Source organism: Puma concolor, chromosome D3 (assembly GCF_028749965.1).
Source record: "Puma concolor isolate L17-30 chromosome D3, mPumCon1.1.hap2, whole genome shotgun sequence".
In the NCBI taxonomy this organism is placed as follows: domain Eukaryota; kingdom Metazoa; phylum Chordata; class Mammalia; order Carnivora; family Felidae; genus Puma; species Puma concolor.
Window position 1 is genome coordinate 79,628,389 of NC_141678.1, and position 17,670 is coordinate 79,646,058.

The window sequence follows — 17,670 nt, forward strand, 5'->3', positions numbered from 1 at the left end:
AGGCGCCCCGAGTTGTTATTCTTTTTAAAAAAAAAAAATCAAAACTAAAATTCAAAGTGATATTCTAAGATTTTATCACTTAATAGTTTAAAAAAACTCTTTCATAAAATAAAAACTTTTTGATATATTTAGGCTATTACAAATTAATTTTTAGGATAGTTCACTCATCTGTTACTGTCTTCTTTTACATCACTGGAGATACAATGTTAGTAATGATCATAAAATGATTTATTTATTCAAAAAATATTTATTCGGGGGCATCTGAGTGGCTCAGTGGGTTAAGCGTCTGACTTCAGCTCAGGTCATCTCACGATTTATGAGTTCAAGCCCCACGTCGGGCTCTGTGCTGACACCTCAGAGACTGGAGCCTGCTTCAAATTCTGTGTCTCCCTCTCTCTCTCTCTGTCCCTCCTCTGCTCATGCTCTGTCTCTCTCTCTCTCAAAAATTAAACATTAAAAAAATTTTTTTTTAATTTATTTAGTACCTACTGTGACCCAGCATTGGGAGGCTGGGGGTAAACAGAGAGACAAGGTCCCTTTTCAAAGAGCTTACCTTTTACAGGAGAGCAATAATCAGGATATGTGGAAAGAAGGACACTGATGTATGTGAGGGGCTTGGGGGGACTCCCCCAGCTGCACAGACAGAGGTCCCCTGAGGAACTGGGATCTGGATCATAGGAGGACCTGTATTCATTTGCTTGGATTGCCAGGCAAAGTCCCACAAGCCAAGTAGCTAAAACCAAAGTGAATTGTCTCGCAGCTCTAGAAGCTAGAAATCAGAGATCAAAGTATTGGCAGGTTTGGTTCCTTCTGAGCTTTGTGAGGGAGAATCCATTCCATGTCTCTCCCCTTGCTTCTGGTGGTCTGCTGACAATATTTGGCTTTCCTTGGCTTGTCGAAGGAACACTCGGATCTCTGCCTTCATCCTCACATGACATTCTCTCTGTATGTATGTCTGTCTCTGTGTCCAGATTTTCTCTTGCCAGTGCCTTGATCTCGAATTTCCAGCCTCCAGAATCATGAGTCAATGGATTCCTGTTGTCCAAGCCTCCTAATCAGTGGCATTTTGTTAACAGCAGCCCTAGCGAATTAATACATGCATAATGATACCCAGTAATTAGTCTTTTTTAACTCCTAGTTTAGGGAATTCTAATGAAAACTTGAAAGCCCACAAGTTACTATCTAGAAGCAAGTTCTCTGAAGGGCAAATAAAAAATTCTTTTGAAGAAATAGCCTCTGTCTTTTGGGCTATTCAAATCAATGAATACTTGTCATTACGTTGATGGTAGGATCATCTATCTTCTTTTCATTCGGATATCTTGATACTGAGGTAGACACATTCTAATTGCACATTTCATAATTAGAATAAGTTAGTGGAATCATTAGAATTCATGTATTTGCCAATAGCAATTTAGATACTGAATAAAGCTGTTCCTCTTTATCTAAAGCTTTTTTTATACTAAATTGACATGACCTGTTGACCACATGCAAGCTGTTTAAAAAAGTGACAACAGTCCCCAAATGGAGTCGCCTATATTAAGACCACGTCACCAAACCAAGGTTTAACACCTAACTTACCACCTTCTCTAGAAATGTAGTCTTAACCAGTCAGTGTGGAATTTTCTGGTCAGCACCAATGAGGTAATCTGTTACACAGACACCAGAGGAAGATGAGGTAATCTGCTTTTTCCTTAGCCCTTCCTCCTTCTGCCTATAAAAACCTTCCACTTTGTACAGCCCTTTCCGGGTCCTTTCTACTTGCTAGATGGGATGCTGTCCAATTCGTGAGTCGTTGAAAAAAGCCAACTGGATCTGTAAATTTACTCAGTTGAGTTTTGCTATTTGACAAAGCTGGGGACAATTTTTAATTGTTGCCATAAAACTCGTAAAAGAAGCCTCCACTATCACTTGCCAGCGAAAAAGGCAAATTCTCTTCCTTATCTCTGAAACCAAAGCCTACATATCGCCACAGAAAGTTTAGGAACATGGTTGAATTAAAGTTTAGCCCTCGCTCTTTTCCTTGTGGATGGCCACAGCCAGAATGCAGGGCAGAATTGTGACTACCTTTGGCCCCTAGCCGGGAGATCCTGTATCTGATCCATTAATAACAAAGCGACTGTTCTTTCCAACAAGATACAGGAAGTTCAGAGGCAGCCAGGGTGGAGATTTCCCTTTGAGATCAGCCCTAGGGCCCGCCAAAGCCGGGTGAAAAACTGACAAGAGCAGAAAAAAGCTCCAGAGAGTTTCCCTTTTAAAATGCCAGGATCAATATGTCTGTCATCTGACTTAGCCTAAAAAATGAAAGCTCATGAATCTCAGGGAGCACAATTACCCTCCTGCACCACATTCCACTGCCCCGAAGTGGCTACCACTTAATTGCCTTTAGGTTGGAACATCAGTATCTGTAAACGGAAAGAGTAGATCTCTCTCTTAATTTCTGACTGAAATTCTTTTGTCTTTCCCTGCTCTCTGTGACAAAGGCTCTATAGTTCTTCTGAGATGAATAGCAGAAGACAGTGCAACAAATTAATACAAATGAAGTCATTCCTGAGTGACTCCATCTGCTTTAGAAATAAGGCTCGGACAATAATGTGGCCAAGATCCAGATAATTAGGCCTGACTCCAAATGAAGGCACACAGGTAACTTATAGCTTCATTAACTCTCTTCAAGAAGGCAGACATCCAAAAACTAACCTTAATAGAGGCAGCATATGATCCATTGACAATCTGTTTGATATTAAAAAATGAACTTTGTTTTTGCAACGTTGCACGAACAGTAGGCAAATAACATATGCAAGTCAAAATACCATGGACCAAGGCATGGTTTAGCCTCCTAGATGCCAGGCTCAAAATTCAGAGAACAAAGACCTTAATTTTTGTTTACAGAATTTAATCAAAAGGCATTAATAAGCTAGCAACTAAGAAAGGCACATAAGGTGTCTGCAAGTGTCTTTTCTCTGTAATCAACAGGAAGATTATTAGGTAATAACAAATGTTATTCATCTTCATAATGGCTAAATGACAGCCTGTTTAAAAATAACAAATGACTACTCCTCATTGACTATTACAGGGTGAGCATGACCTTCACGTATTTTAAGCAAACAAGTCCTCTTTTCAAAGGCTTCAGGAGTCCTTTAATTGATAATGATGAGATGTTTTATCTTTACCAAGGGATGCTAAACCTTTTAAGATGCTATTTAAATTAAGATAATTTTATACAGCCCCCTGAGTTAGAAAAGACCCTGAAGGTCTCACACTGATTTTTTTTTCATAAACAAGATATTAATGAACCACAAGTGTAATTAGCTAACGGTATATAGAAACTTTGTATAGAAATGTTTCTTCTTTGTCCTTCCTGATGTTTCTATCGTGAAACAGTTGAGTTTCCATTCACAGGTCAAAAAAATAAGTAGAAGACTTCAAAAATAGATTCTTAAAGATTATATTTATCTCCTTGGAAGCACAAGCATTATACATATCTACTTACTGAACATATCAGGGCTTCAACTGAAAGCTCTCTATGGCTTCTGAATGGTTGTGACAATCACACTGCACACGACTCACAAACACTCTTCCGGTACCTTGTTTTCAGCTTTCCCCATCTCCCAACCCGCACTTTCAGAGATACCACATGATTAGCGGCTCCAACGCGACGCAGCAGCCGTGACGTGCAGAATTTAGTTAGGGAAACCTTCGCGGATAACCTGCTGGCCTTCCTGTCACATAACCGAGTAAACCGAGCAGCTAAAAACACTGCTGTCACGGTTTCAAGATCCGGGCCAAACCGCCGGAGCTATTAGAGGCCCCAGTCCTTTCCCAGGGCCCTACCGTAATGATCAGAGCAATGGTCCCTCAAAGATGTGCACGTCCCAATCCCTGAAACCTATGAAAATGTTACCATAATGATAAAGGACACTTTTCAGATGCATTTAGTTAATGATCCTGAGATGGAAGAGGATGAAATGATGGACTTTGAAGACGGAGGAAGGGGCCACAAGCCGGAGAATGCAGGCGGCCTCTAGGAGCTGGGAAAGCAAGGAAACAGATCTTCCCTTCAGCCTCCAGAAGGGGCACAGCCCTGCTGCCGCCTTAATTTTAGACCAACTGTAACTGATTTTGGACTTCTGACCTCCAGGAACGTAAGATAATGCATCTGCATTGTTTTAAGCCACTGTGTTTGCGGTGACGTGTTACAGCAGCCGTGGACACCAGTGCACCTACATGTGTCTTTGGACTCAGAACCTAAAAACGAGCCAGTGGCTGGGGCTCCTCATTAGTAAGGTATTCCTCCCTCTTGGTAATAAAAGCATCACCATAGATAAAAAGCAATGGCAGAGTTCCATGGCAGAATTTTTTTTTAAGCCCAAAATTAAGCTGCTTTCTTCTTTTCTCTGTCAGACAAAACTTTTAAAGTGTCACCAAACTTTCTTGACGCTGGAGCCCCTTAACCATGTTATAAAAAAGAAGTAAGTCTTTTATCTGACAATGGGCAGCATACTTTACATTTTACGCCTTCACCTCCTCCTCTGTAACTGACCGGGTTCAACCAAATGTTCTCCAAATTTATTCCTGAGGTTCTAACTTACACCAGAGTCTTTGACTAATTTCTATAATGTGAAAATACATATTACTCTTACCCAACAAAGAGGCAAGCTTTCCTTTGTGCTTCGTGTGATGATAATCTTGATTATTTCACCTCAGGTCCCATTTCTTCCAGAGGGAAATTTTTTGCTACAAATCAGCAAAGGTTATTTATCATCGACCCGCCTTTTCTCAGGGATGAGTATACACATTGATTTTGTAACATGGTTATCAAATTATCTCCATAAATCAGCTAATAGCCAAACAAATAATGCCACAAACAAAAGTAAAAGATACCTCGGTCTTCACAGGAAGGAGTGAGCCTTGACTTCCAAAAAGCTACACGATGTACACCAACCACTACAACTAAAAGCATCTTTAGAAGTCCTTGTCCCACACTCAGGTCAAACTGGGAGACTGTCATCCTAAAGCCCGTGGCTTTTCTAAATGCATGTATCTAAAGTAGCCTGCCAGCTGGGAGATGGAGAAGGAGTTGTTTTCTGATAAAGCTTTAGGCACATAGTTTAAGTTAACGAGACATGGCAAGAGCAGGTGGGTAATTCGATGTTCACACACTGTAATGGGCCAAAGGCTAATTACTATTCACTGTAAAATGAACATAAAAGTAGCAATTACGCCTTCATCCTAGTGGATGTAATGTATTAAAAGCTATCAGCTTCACCTTCTGTAATAACAACTTTTGTCTGTTTGTACCAGGATGTTGGAAAATGAGACGGACGTGGCAAGGGGGAGCTCTGTGGCTTCCACACAAGAACAAACGTTGGATCCTCACCGTCCCTCCTTGTGTGCTCGAGACACAAAGGATAGATGAAGCCCTTGGCTTAGAAATCATTTGTACATGTGATGCTTTTCTTCCCCGGCTGTGAAATGCTGCTAAATTAATGGTTCACATGAAGATTTTCCTGTGCCACCTCCTCCAGTCACCTGTGAACCACAGATAAATATTGAGTTCACAAGGGGAATGTCTCAACCACCAAGTTCAAATGGTCAGTTAGGAACACATGTGAGTGGCGCTGGCAGGCGGGGCCGAGTGGCCATCATTTTCATCTTTGCCAAAAGCATCCAACAAACAGGACTAATCCATCCCCTCGTCTTATAACAATGAAAATCTGTAAAGAGTACACATAGGAGATTCAGATAAGAAAGATAAAGAGTAAGGTTCAGAGACGCCAATATCACAGAATAAATCATCTTTGGTGCTAGAATGAAAATCTTAAGTGTTTTGACAGAAAAGAACCATGATCTCTGAAGTAGAGAAAAAGAACGCGGGATAGCTGAACATGAATCGCAAAGGGAATTCTTATTTCCAGATCCGGGAAATGGAAATCAGCTTCAGTCTTGTCCGTCAAGATCCTACCGCGTGAATGCTTCTAAGATATACCTATTTAGTGAATTTCTAACCAGACATGAAAGGACTATTCTGGACCCTGCATCCATGCTTTTACTCTGTCTCAGCTTGTTCTGTGATTAACCCTCAACTTTTCACCCAGGGCCTCTCACTGGTTTATAGAGAGTCTCCTCTGTCATGTACCAGCATCATGCAGAGGAACCTGCCAGCTCTTTGTTGTCTCTGGCTTGACTTCAGGCTCAAGAGCTACCCCTTGAGCTGTCCTGGAAAAGGTGGCCAGGTAGATCCAGCAGCTCCCCATGTACTCAGCAGACATTAGAAAACTGTGCATGAAATGCCAATTCGTTTATAAACTGGGAACTGTAACATATTATGGTGATGTACTAGTTTACCTATGTACACAGTCAATGCAATGCTTTTTACTTAGTCCAAGATGTAATTCCCTAAACAATGTAAGGATAACTTTACAGGGAAAAGGACTTAAATTTGGTATTAAAAGACATCAGCCTAGAGTAAGGTTTCTGCCCAGCTTCTTTCTTTCTTTTTTTTTCTTTTCTCTCTCTCTTTTTTTTTTTTTTTTTTTGAGAGAGAGAGAGAGAGAGAGAGAGAGAGAGAGAGAGAGAGAGAATCTCAAGCAGGTTCCATGCTCAGATCCCATTACCCTGGGATCATGACCTAAGCTGAAATCAAGACCTGGCCACTCAACTGACTGAGCCACCCAGGTGCCCGCCCCAGCTTATTTCTATCTTTGCCTCAATCTACATTTCTCTTGGACTCTTTTTCTTATTACCAAATTTTAAAAGAAAATCCCACCTGCAGTTTACTGAGGGAGACATAGTTTGACATATCTTACTCTCCAAAGCCTCCAGGCATTTCCTGGGAACTTCGGGGTTGCTTAAAGTATCGCTCCCGGAGATGACAGGGGCAGAGCACTGAGGAAGTTTTGATCTGTGCCAGGAAAACATCAGTGCCCATGATAGCTGAGCCACCTGGACCCTCTTCGAGCTCTCTGCCCAGCAGGCTTCCTTGCCAAGAGACGTCCCAAACCATTATGTGGCTGCCAATGTGCCCACCTCCCACATCTATCCTTAGGATAAAGAAAGTTAGGAAATGTGACGACCCTACAAGCTTCTCAGAGATACACGCAAACCGCACGATTTTCATTTTGTCACTTGCAAGACAAGTTGAGAGGACTGTGAATATGTCTACGGTACAAATTATATCCCAATGTTCTAAATGCATTCTACTCTGTGGGTGTTGCAATCCAATATTGATTTTATTTAGAGCAAAAAGAATTATTTGATGACAAAATTTAAATTTATACTACATAAAAATTCAATTTTTTAGAAAAGCTTTACTTCCAGATATATTACAACTATTCTGCAGCTACAGGCTTCTGACTTCCTTAACTCCTTCAAGGCAATGATCTGAATCTCAAATGCAGGTAATGACTTCTTTTCATTCTTTAAACAGTGATTTCCCTCATCAAGATAAAGCTGGAGACCACCCAATGTCTGCTGACCTCCCTGGTCTAATTACGGTTGCATGGTTTTCTTTAATCTTACCGCTTTAAGATTTGTCTGAAACAGGCTTTACAGCATTTACCTTCCCATCATTCTTAGCTTACTTCCTGATTTTATGTACCCTTGTCTGCTCAAGGAGATTACTAAGGTTACTGATGTGTTTTTAATGTAAATATTCCCCCTTTGTCATGAAAAGGGAAAATTACAAAGATGTCAAGTAATATTGAATGTAAATAAGCCTTTCTCACCTCAGCTAATGCTGAATTTCTGTCACTTAGTAAATAAGCTGGTATCAGAGTAGGATTAATGTCAACAATCCACTGAAGGTTGCTAGTTTGAGGCAAAACAATAAAGCAAAGACTACAAAATACTAATGACTCTTCTGGGTGTCGGTACTCCTGGCTTTCCACAGGATTCATAGATCTAAATTCTGTCTTTCTGATATTAACATGGCTGTGGACCATTAAAATATGAACACGGGTAACTTAAAAATAAACAACTCTCTGGAGATTAGGTATATGACCCAGGTGTTAGCAGTAATGCTGAGCCTCACATTTTCAGTTTATTCCCAGAAATTTAAAGGCACTGAAAGGTATACCATTCATTCAGGGCCATTCATCATTAGCAACTAAACGCTAGAGAGGGACAGGCAGACATTAGTATCAAAACACACAGGTGAATCAGAAGTAAAGGCAAATGGAACTATGTCCTAAACCAGGGGTCAACAAAGCGTCAGAGACTTGTATGTGGCCTGCAAAGCCCAAAATATTTACTGTCTGAACTCTGTCTATTCTACACTCAAAACTAAATGTGAAAACCAATTTATGTGTGACCTCTGAGCTGCAGGGAACTGGGGACCTTCTGCAGAGTCCAAGCCTAGGTGTGTGTATGTACCTTACTAAGGAACCCCAAAAGCAGAGTTGAGATGAGAGTTTGGGTGCTCCCAGGAGAAACCAAAAAGGGAGGGGGAAGCATGACAGAGCCGGGAAAGAAACGAAGCAAGTGTGAAATTTCAGGCCAAGCCCCAGCCTCAGCCTGATCCTATAGAGAATTCAGGAGTGTAAATGATACCTCAGAGGCGCTCCCACCCCCAGGCAAAAGAGATGGGCTTCCACAATCAGGCACCAATCATCGGCTGAGGGAGGAAGGTGGACAAAAAAACTCCTAGCCACTTTCTTCTATCTGGGTGTACAGGCAAAGCAATGCCATCACACCAACGGCAGGGCTCCAAAGAAAGTTATAGGCGTGAGTCATTCAAAGCAAAGCATATGGAAGCTGGACGATGGGCACAGGAGCCCACAGAACAGCAGAAGGGAACTGAGGGGATCTAGGTGGAGCACAGGCCCAGTCCGATACTAGATGTGTGTGCACATGCACACAGTAGGGATGTGGCAGAGAAGATTCAGTGTTGAGTGGCAAAGGATTGTCCTGATGAATGTCCTTATCAGACTCATGGAGAGGCCTTGGCTCCACCATGGTCTTAGTGAAACACCTCTGTCCCAGGCTTGAAGCACAATGATAATAATAACAAGGTTAATATTTATTGAGCACTGTCAAAACGTACTAAACTCTTTCGATATATTATTTTATGCAATCCTCATACCAACTCTTCAAAGTTGGTATCATTTCCCCATGTTTAGAGATAAGCAACATAGGACTCAAAAGGGTTATTTAAATGACCCAAAGAGGGGCTCCTGGATGGCCCAGTGGTTTAAGCATCTGACTCTTGATTTCGGCTCAGGTCATGATCTCACAGTTCATGAGATGGAGCCCTCTGTCAAGCTCTGTGCTAACAGCAGGGAGCCTGCTTGGGATTTTCTCTCTCTCTTCCCTTGCGCACACTTGGGTGCAGGCATGTGCACACTCTCTCTCAAAATAAACAAACATAAAACAAAACAAAATAAAATAAAATAGCCAAAGATATAGAAGGAAACAGGAGAGATGAAATGTGGACCTAAGTCTGTCTTACTCCAAAGCCCCCAGTCTTCCTATTCTCTCACCTCTTGAGCTGCTAAAATCAGAGAATATGTCATTCCCTAGAACAGATGTGAACAAATCTCAACAAGTAAGTACGTTTGTGCCACGGTACCTGTAAAAATCTCAGAGAGGAAAAGCACAGAGAGAGAGAGAAAGGAAAGAGAGAGAAAGAGCTGCTTTACCCATCTCATTCAAGAGGGTTCCTGGGATCGAAGGGCAACTAGAATGGAATGACTCTACTGTGCTTTAGGTTTTTCAAACTATTTTTAATAAACAGAATCTATTTCTTATATAATTCAGTTTGCAGATTTGTATGCTAAGGGAAAGGGCCTGTGTGTGTTTTAGAGCAGTAGTTCTCAAACTTTAATGTACTCTTTATTTACTTGGGGAGTACATTTAAATGCACGTTCCCAGACCCGGTTCTCCAGGTTCCTGCTTCAGTCAGTGTCTCTAGGTGAGGCCCAGGCATCTGAATTCCTTACGGGAAACTCAAAGCAGATGGTGCACAGATTGCACTTTGAGAAACACTGTTTCCGAGGAATGGGCAAGAATACAAAAAGAACCCACTCGCCCCAGGACTTTTGCCTGACCTGATATCATGGTAACTTCATAGGTCATACATACATAGATAATCTCTCCAGACTTGCAGGTACGTAAGAGTTTTCACTTACAGAAGAATTAGCCATAGGTGACCTATCCGTATGCAATCTAATTACTAGGTGATACATACATAGATACATACATAGATACATACATACATAGATACATAGATACATACATACATAGATACATAGATACATACATACATAGATACATAGATACATACATAGATACATACATACATACATACATAGATAATCTCTCCAGACACGCAGGTACGTAAGAGTTTTCACTTACAGAAGAATTAGCCATAGGTATGCAATCTAATTACTGTTGTTAACTGAAAATTAAAGTTGTTAACTTTCGATATCGAATGCAATGGACAACAGCCAGGTATATTTTTGAATATCAATATGTGCACCAATTCAGGGGTGGTTGTGGATTGTTGTGGTTTTTTTGTTTGGTTTGTTTTTTGTTTTTTGTTTTTGTTTTTGTTTTTGCTCCCCCTCCCCCGCCCCCACAAATTCCAAAATGAGTAGGAGGAAGAGGAGTTTGGTGTGCTGCCCAAGTTCTATTCTGGGGTAATTAAAATCCACCTGCTTAAAATTCTTTTCGTAAAGCTCAGTAGCTACGGCCTTCTTCCTCACTTCCTGCTCTGAAGGCCCATAAAGCAGTGCCATTGTTAGCTGACTCCCCCCAGGGACACTCTTTGTAGCAAATGCAAGGGTGGCCATGTGTAAATCCAAACGTGAAGCAGATACGCTGTTAGTAACAACATATTACATAGAAACATGGGCAGTTAACATGTCCATCTGGCTTTGATGCCAGAACCTCAAAAAGTAGATTTCTAATGTTATTACATTTGGATCTTGTAAGGATAGCTTGATAGAGTCAAGTAAATTCACACTAAATTAATATACATGATTTATTGAGAGTGCATCTCATTACCTAGATAAATAGCAACTTGTCATAGAAAGGGCAATCTTGTGCTGGTTTTTTCTTTTTTTTCCCTCCCAAATGATTCCAGTGTGGCCTGAGAATGTTTATTCAGAGTAAGAGGCTTATGTCCCTTCTCTTTCTAAGGACTTTCAAATACTTTGCACACAGTAGTGATTGACTCTGACAGTGTCCTTAATAAGACTTAAGTGGATGAGAGCGGTGGGCAAAATGAATAGAGACAGAGAGACAGACAGAGAGACAGAGAGAGAGAGAAACTACCACGTGGTCCCTAAACGAAGAGGAAAGAAAAACACGCCACCAGATGGTACGTGGGGCAGCCGTCGCTTACAGCCATTAGAAGCAAAAGCATTCACTCTAATTTCTGGTATTGTATTTCTGTCTAAATATGGCAACAGAGCCTCCTTTGACTGGCTTCAGCTTTTGTGATGCAGCAAGAAAATTTGTTTGGCAGAAGGAGAACCCGCAGAAGAAACAGAAGGCAAGATCCCACAGGGACAACACGGGTCTGCCAACATAGAAATCACACAAAGGCAATAGATTTGGATGGCTGATCTGGAAACGCTGCAGAGGACCATCTTGCATTGTAGAATGAAAATTCACAAAGTCATCAAGATAGAGGCAGACTTTGCTTCCCCTAGTTCAAGTTACTCCACCTTGTATCAACAGGCTTATTTCAGCCAACACTAACTCTCAGAGGTGGTTCTCAAGAAAACAGACTATGATTGCTCTTCTGAACTCTTATGTAAACTTAAGCTTTTCAGACACCTGACCAAGCCTGTTTTTTAGCAACTATGACGTTTAGAAACCTAAGTAGACTTCATGTCAAAATAGAGTATTCGAATCTAGATGTAGACGAACATAAGAGCAAAAGGGAGGTGAGTTTAAAAATCAAAGGACACAAAATTAAAATAACATTAAAAATACCAAAGACTCAAAAATATCTTAAATATCTCATTTTGTTGATATTTGTAGAGTTTTGCATTGTAGAGGAATTAATATTTTTATAAGAAATGAGAGCATCCAATTCTAACAAGCCAAAGGTGTTTAAAACACAAAAAGGTTGAACAGAGGGCTTCTGGTTCAGAAATATGCAGCTTTTTATTTGAAAATGCTCAGTAATGTCTTGGTTGATTGAAATTGCTAATCAAGGTAAAAGATGTATGATTCAAGCAATTACAGAGCAAATATAGTTTCTTATTTGCAAGACACACAGTGGATGCCTAAACAGGATTTTAATAAACATTTTGCAATACTTCACACCTTAGATGTTTTCAATTATTTACTATTTATTCTTTCTTCCTTTCTTTTTTTTCCCTCTTTTTTCCCTTTATCTCTACTATATGACTAGCTAGCTAATCCTAAAACAGTATGTCCCAAATCTTCCATTACTCCAGATACATATTAGGATACCAGTAAGTCTTTGGTATGTGAATAAATACATGGTGAATGAATGGATGGTGGGCAAATAGAGAAGTAAACAGATGAATAAATAGGCAAAGGAATGAGTGCCGTCTTAAGTCAGGTGCCATGGGGTACAGACTAAGATGGAGACTTGTGTGTGGGAGACTGGTGTGCTCTCTCACTCCTAAAGGAGAGACGGAAGTGGATGGGATGAGGGAGGAGCTAAGCTGTGATGTAGTTTCAACAGAAACTTGGAGATCTCCTTGGAGGTCCCAAAAGGAGATCTGGAGCTGGCACAGCCCTTCAGAGCTGTCTCATGCTGAGGCATAGGACATGGGCCTTTACATCCCACATCAACCAAGACAGAAGGGGGCATAACTCTAGATAAACAAGTCTTTCAATGGAGGATAGGTCCCAGAGAAGGACTCAGCTGAGAGGCACCCTCCCAGAAGCTGAAGAATGGATGCCCTGGTTGGGAAGGGGGAACAGGGTGGCGTCCAACAGCACCCGCAAGAGTACCTTTACATAAATCTCCACCAGTGAACCTTAAAAGGGTCTAATGAAAACACTCAAGTTAGCAGCATGTTCAAATTTCCAAAAGCAACTAAATGTTGGCTTTTGGATTAGGCGGCTTCCAAGCTACCCCAGCAAAGACCGCACAAACTTAGGCATCAGACTGAAAGACTCAGGTTTTAGTCCCAGCCCTATAACTTACCATTTATGTGATCTTGGGAAGTTATGAAAACTCTCTGAGTCACAGTTTCCATGATATACAAATAAGATAACTTAGAAAGATTTTTGAGAACTAAAGAGAAAAACTTATGTAAAATACCTAGGACAATGCTTACGTAGAGCAGGAGCCCCATAAATGTTAGTTCCCTTACTTAAACTGCCTATCAAACTGCCACTGCTTAGTACATATGAAGCCATTGATTATCATCACAGATAAGAGCCTCCTAGTTAATTGGGATTTTATTATACAATTAGAATTTATTGTATTCTTGTATCCAAGGATAGGCTAGGATAGGATAGGACAGGATAGGATAGGATAGATGGATGCATGGATGGATGGATGGATGGATGGATAGATAGATAGATAGATAGATAGATAGATATTGCATCAGGTGGATAAAAGAATACAATCACTATTTTAAAAATGTCATTAGAAATGTATGTTATTTAGTTATACTTCAATACTACAAAGGCTTTGGTGTGGTCTTCAGAAAGTCCATACCATAATACATAAATACATGTATACATTCCTGTAGGCACACATACATATAAAGGGACCAGACAACATATAAATTAGGATGGAAAACATAACACTGACAGCAGACCACGAAGTCTTTTGACAGAGCCATAAAGTACATACAATTTTATAGAATACAAAATCGAGGCATAGAGAAAGTAAAATGACTTGCCCAAGATCCACCAGCAATAAAAGGATTCACAATTCTTTCAATTTATCTTAAGTTGTTGTAAGGGGAGGAGGCATTTACTGTCCAGTTGAACTTCCTGTGTAGCCGAGAGGCCAGGTGGAGCCAAGGCCTCAGACCACATCATCAGGATCTAGCATTTCTCCATCTCTTACTTGTATTTCCACCACCACCACCCCACTTTGGCTATATTGGCAGGACCTTCATTCGCAGTGCAAACCTGACTGCTAGCAGCCCAAATGTCATAACTCCACCATTCTAAATTTTTAAAAAAGCCGGTGCCTCTTATTTTTCTAGAAGTACTGAAACTAGCTTCAGTCGAGTCACATCCCCATCCTTGAACCAAATATCGTAGTAAGGTACACGAGATACCCTGATTGGCTGGACCCCTCCTCACATGGGAAAAGAGAATCCGCTCCACTCAGCCACATAAACTAAGGGCAGAATTGCTCAATGGATACTTGATTGGGTATGATTCACATCTGAAATGGTTAGGATTTCCAGAAGTAGGAGGAATAGGTATGCAAAAACTCTAAGTCTTTCCTTTTTTAAAAGAGTATTAAGTGCTGGAGCTGGGTCCCTAGATCAGATTTATCTGATTTCAAATCTTATAATCAGGACTAATAACAGCCCTGTAGCAAACTAATAGCAGTTTCACTAGTCAGGCTTTTCAGCTGTGTCCTGAAAAATTCAGACAGAATATCAAAATGGAACTCAGTTAAAGCAACTGTGTGACTATACGTGAAACTTTCTGAAATCATTTTGAGCTTAAGTCATAGAGGTACTAAATGCATGCCCTTTACAAAAAATCCTATAAAGGCAGTTACTCTACCTCATGAAAACATGGATCGCAACCCAATTCTGCATACCTGAGAGCGAATGAATATAAAACAAGTATCATTATCACTCTCCACTTGACTTTGATAAAAGCTTCGCAATTTAAGGTTATATCTTTGCCAACAGCCTGGGTGAAGCATTTCTATGCTGGTGACTGAGGGCAGATCCATATACTGTAGACAAACCTAGAAGAGTAACCTAAAAGTTCATGGATGGACACAGGAATCTCAATGAGCTTCCCACTGGCATGGAAGGACAAGGACAGGCAAAATCACGATTTTTTTCTTCAGATATAGTTCTCAGTCCACTCTGCTTCTTGAGTGAATAATCAATTAAGCCCTCAAAATTTGGAAGACGGCCAGATGATTTTAGTCTGGAAAGGAAACTGCACCTTGTAACCCCACATAATTTTGAGAACAATGATGAAAGCACAAATTAAAATCAGATTGTTAGCTTTCTTCCCTACATCATGGGTTGCTGTCAATGATTTGAAGCCATGACTCTTTAGTGTTTCCACATTCTGAAGATTACACCCGACCACAAAGCCAGCACCCTTACTGCAGATCATTTAAACCATATATATGATGTTTCAGTAATAAATGAAGGTATGTGTAATCTCAGTGTTTAAACTGTGTTTTATAATAAATAATCATACTTGTAAACTATAACCATTATAGTTTTAAGTAATCAGACAGTAGTAAAAATCCACCAATGGCTTTGAAGCTTATTTATCTCGCTGTAACCCCTATGTTCAGATGCACACTATGAAACTACTACAGGCTAAAAGTGACAGGTTTTAGCTGTCAGAGGCTCCTCTGATTTGAACCCTAGGTTTAGTTCGCTCCAGGATGAAGCCGTGCCTCTCCCAAACAGGCAACGGTCAGATGTTTTATAACTTCTATTGCTAAAGAAGGTCAAGCTCACCCTGTACCCCCCAAGGTAATCAACACAAAGACAGAAAGGAGTGGGGGCCGGGGGAGGCCAGAAGGTTAAATTCCACAGATCCATGTATATAGGTTAGACCTTGTACCAATCACCTTACTATAACTACACTATTCCCAGAGACACCCCTATTGACGGGAGTTTGTCTCAATACAAAAGCCTTCTCAATACCTGATACAAAAAAAGAAAAAGAAAAAAAAATCCATCATCCACTATTTGTGAGCAGATTAATTCTGCCCAGGTATGAGCCTGCATGAATTATACCGAAAGTGCTCATTAGGAGTCTTTTTCACAGAGAGTAACGTTTCAACATATATAACTTTGTGGAAAAATGAAAAGTACATGGAATTATTTGGCATGCAGAGGCGACCCTAACCTGCTGTCATGAAGGGGTGATTTGTGGGTAACACTTCTCCTGACACTCCAATTCTCCTAATCACTACAAATTCTAAAGGAGCCTACAATGACGTAGGTCTAGATTTTCAGCCCAACACTATCATGGTCTGTTCACCAACCAGTTACTGCAATTATTACATGTGGGAAATATTATCCCTAATGGTTTCCATGTTCCTGTATTATCTAAGTGATAAAGCCAATGGCTAACTTCTTTCCTTTTCAGGTGATATTTGTGTGGCATAAAATTCAAATGTTGGGGCGCCTGGGTGGCGCAGTCGGTTAAGCCTCCGACTTCAGCCAGGTCACGATCTCGCGGTCCGTGAGTTCGAGCCCCGCGTCAGGCTCTGGGCTGATGGCTCAGAGCCTGGAGCCTGTTTCCGATTCTGTGTCTCCCTCTCTCTCTGCCCCTCGCCCGTTCATGCTCTGTCTCTCTCTGTCCCAAAAATAAATAAACGTTGAAAAAAAAAATGTAGAAGTGATCCCATTGCAGAAACAATGTCACACTTAGGACATGTTTTCATTTTTATTCCCACTAATTTCAATCCTGGGATTTTATATGAAAATCTAAAAAACAATGAAAGATGTACTCTTTAAAGTCACTTTAAAAAGAACAAAGAATAATAAAATAAACTTAGCAAATGCCAACAATTTTGCTTCAATTTCCAGGCTATCAGCAATGCTTTTTGGTTTGTAAAAGTACCTATTTTATAACATTCAAATAAAGATGGATAATTCACACTGGACTACAATAAAATCCTGAAAATACTTTTGGAATCCAATGTCACCTCACATAAGTTACTGAAGATTAATGTTACCACTGCGAATTCTAAAACAAATTACTGCAAAAAATCTAATTAGTATAAATGTCTTTTATTCTTAAGATAGTCTAGGTAACCACATAATTTTTTTCCTGTTTTAAAATGCAACCATAATTAAAGCTTGGGAGAGTTCCCCAGTTTCCAAAATTGATCCTTCAAAGAATGCCATAAAGGTTTAATATTACTTGCAGTACAGAGAGCAACTGATGGCATTATTTTTTATTAGATCCTTTATCAAATAAGTCAAATATAGATGTTATAAGTTTATGAGTTCAATATATCCCTGGGCTTGTTGACTTTAGAATCTAGTCTACCTGGGAGATGGTGCTCAATTAATGCTTGTGTCAAACAGCCAAAGTATACAGTTGTCCAATTATTTGCTTAATTTAGAAGCCCCTAACTCACAAACAAAGGGATTCTATTTCAAAAGAGCAAATTGTAAGTTCCTAATTCCAAGGACGACGTTGGTTATCTGGCCACAGAAAGTACAGGATAGAACAGTGGTCACAAAAGCGTATCAAGGAGCCAGACTTGCTGGATCTGAATCCCACCACGGCCACTGATAAGCCTTTAAAACCTTTAAAGTTATTGAACCTCTCTTGACCTCAGTTTTCATTGTAACATGGGATAAAAACAAAACCTGCTCCATAGAGCTGCAAGGATTACATCAATTAGCACATGTAATATTCTTAGTATAGCACCCTGTGATCAATAGATGTATAGGCTCTTTTAAATACAAAACAGGGGGGCGCCTGGGTGGCACAGTCGGTTAAGCGTCCGACTTCATCCAGGTCACGATCTCGCGGTCAGTGAGTTCGAGCCCCGCGTCG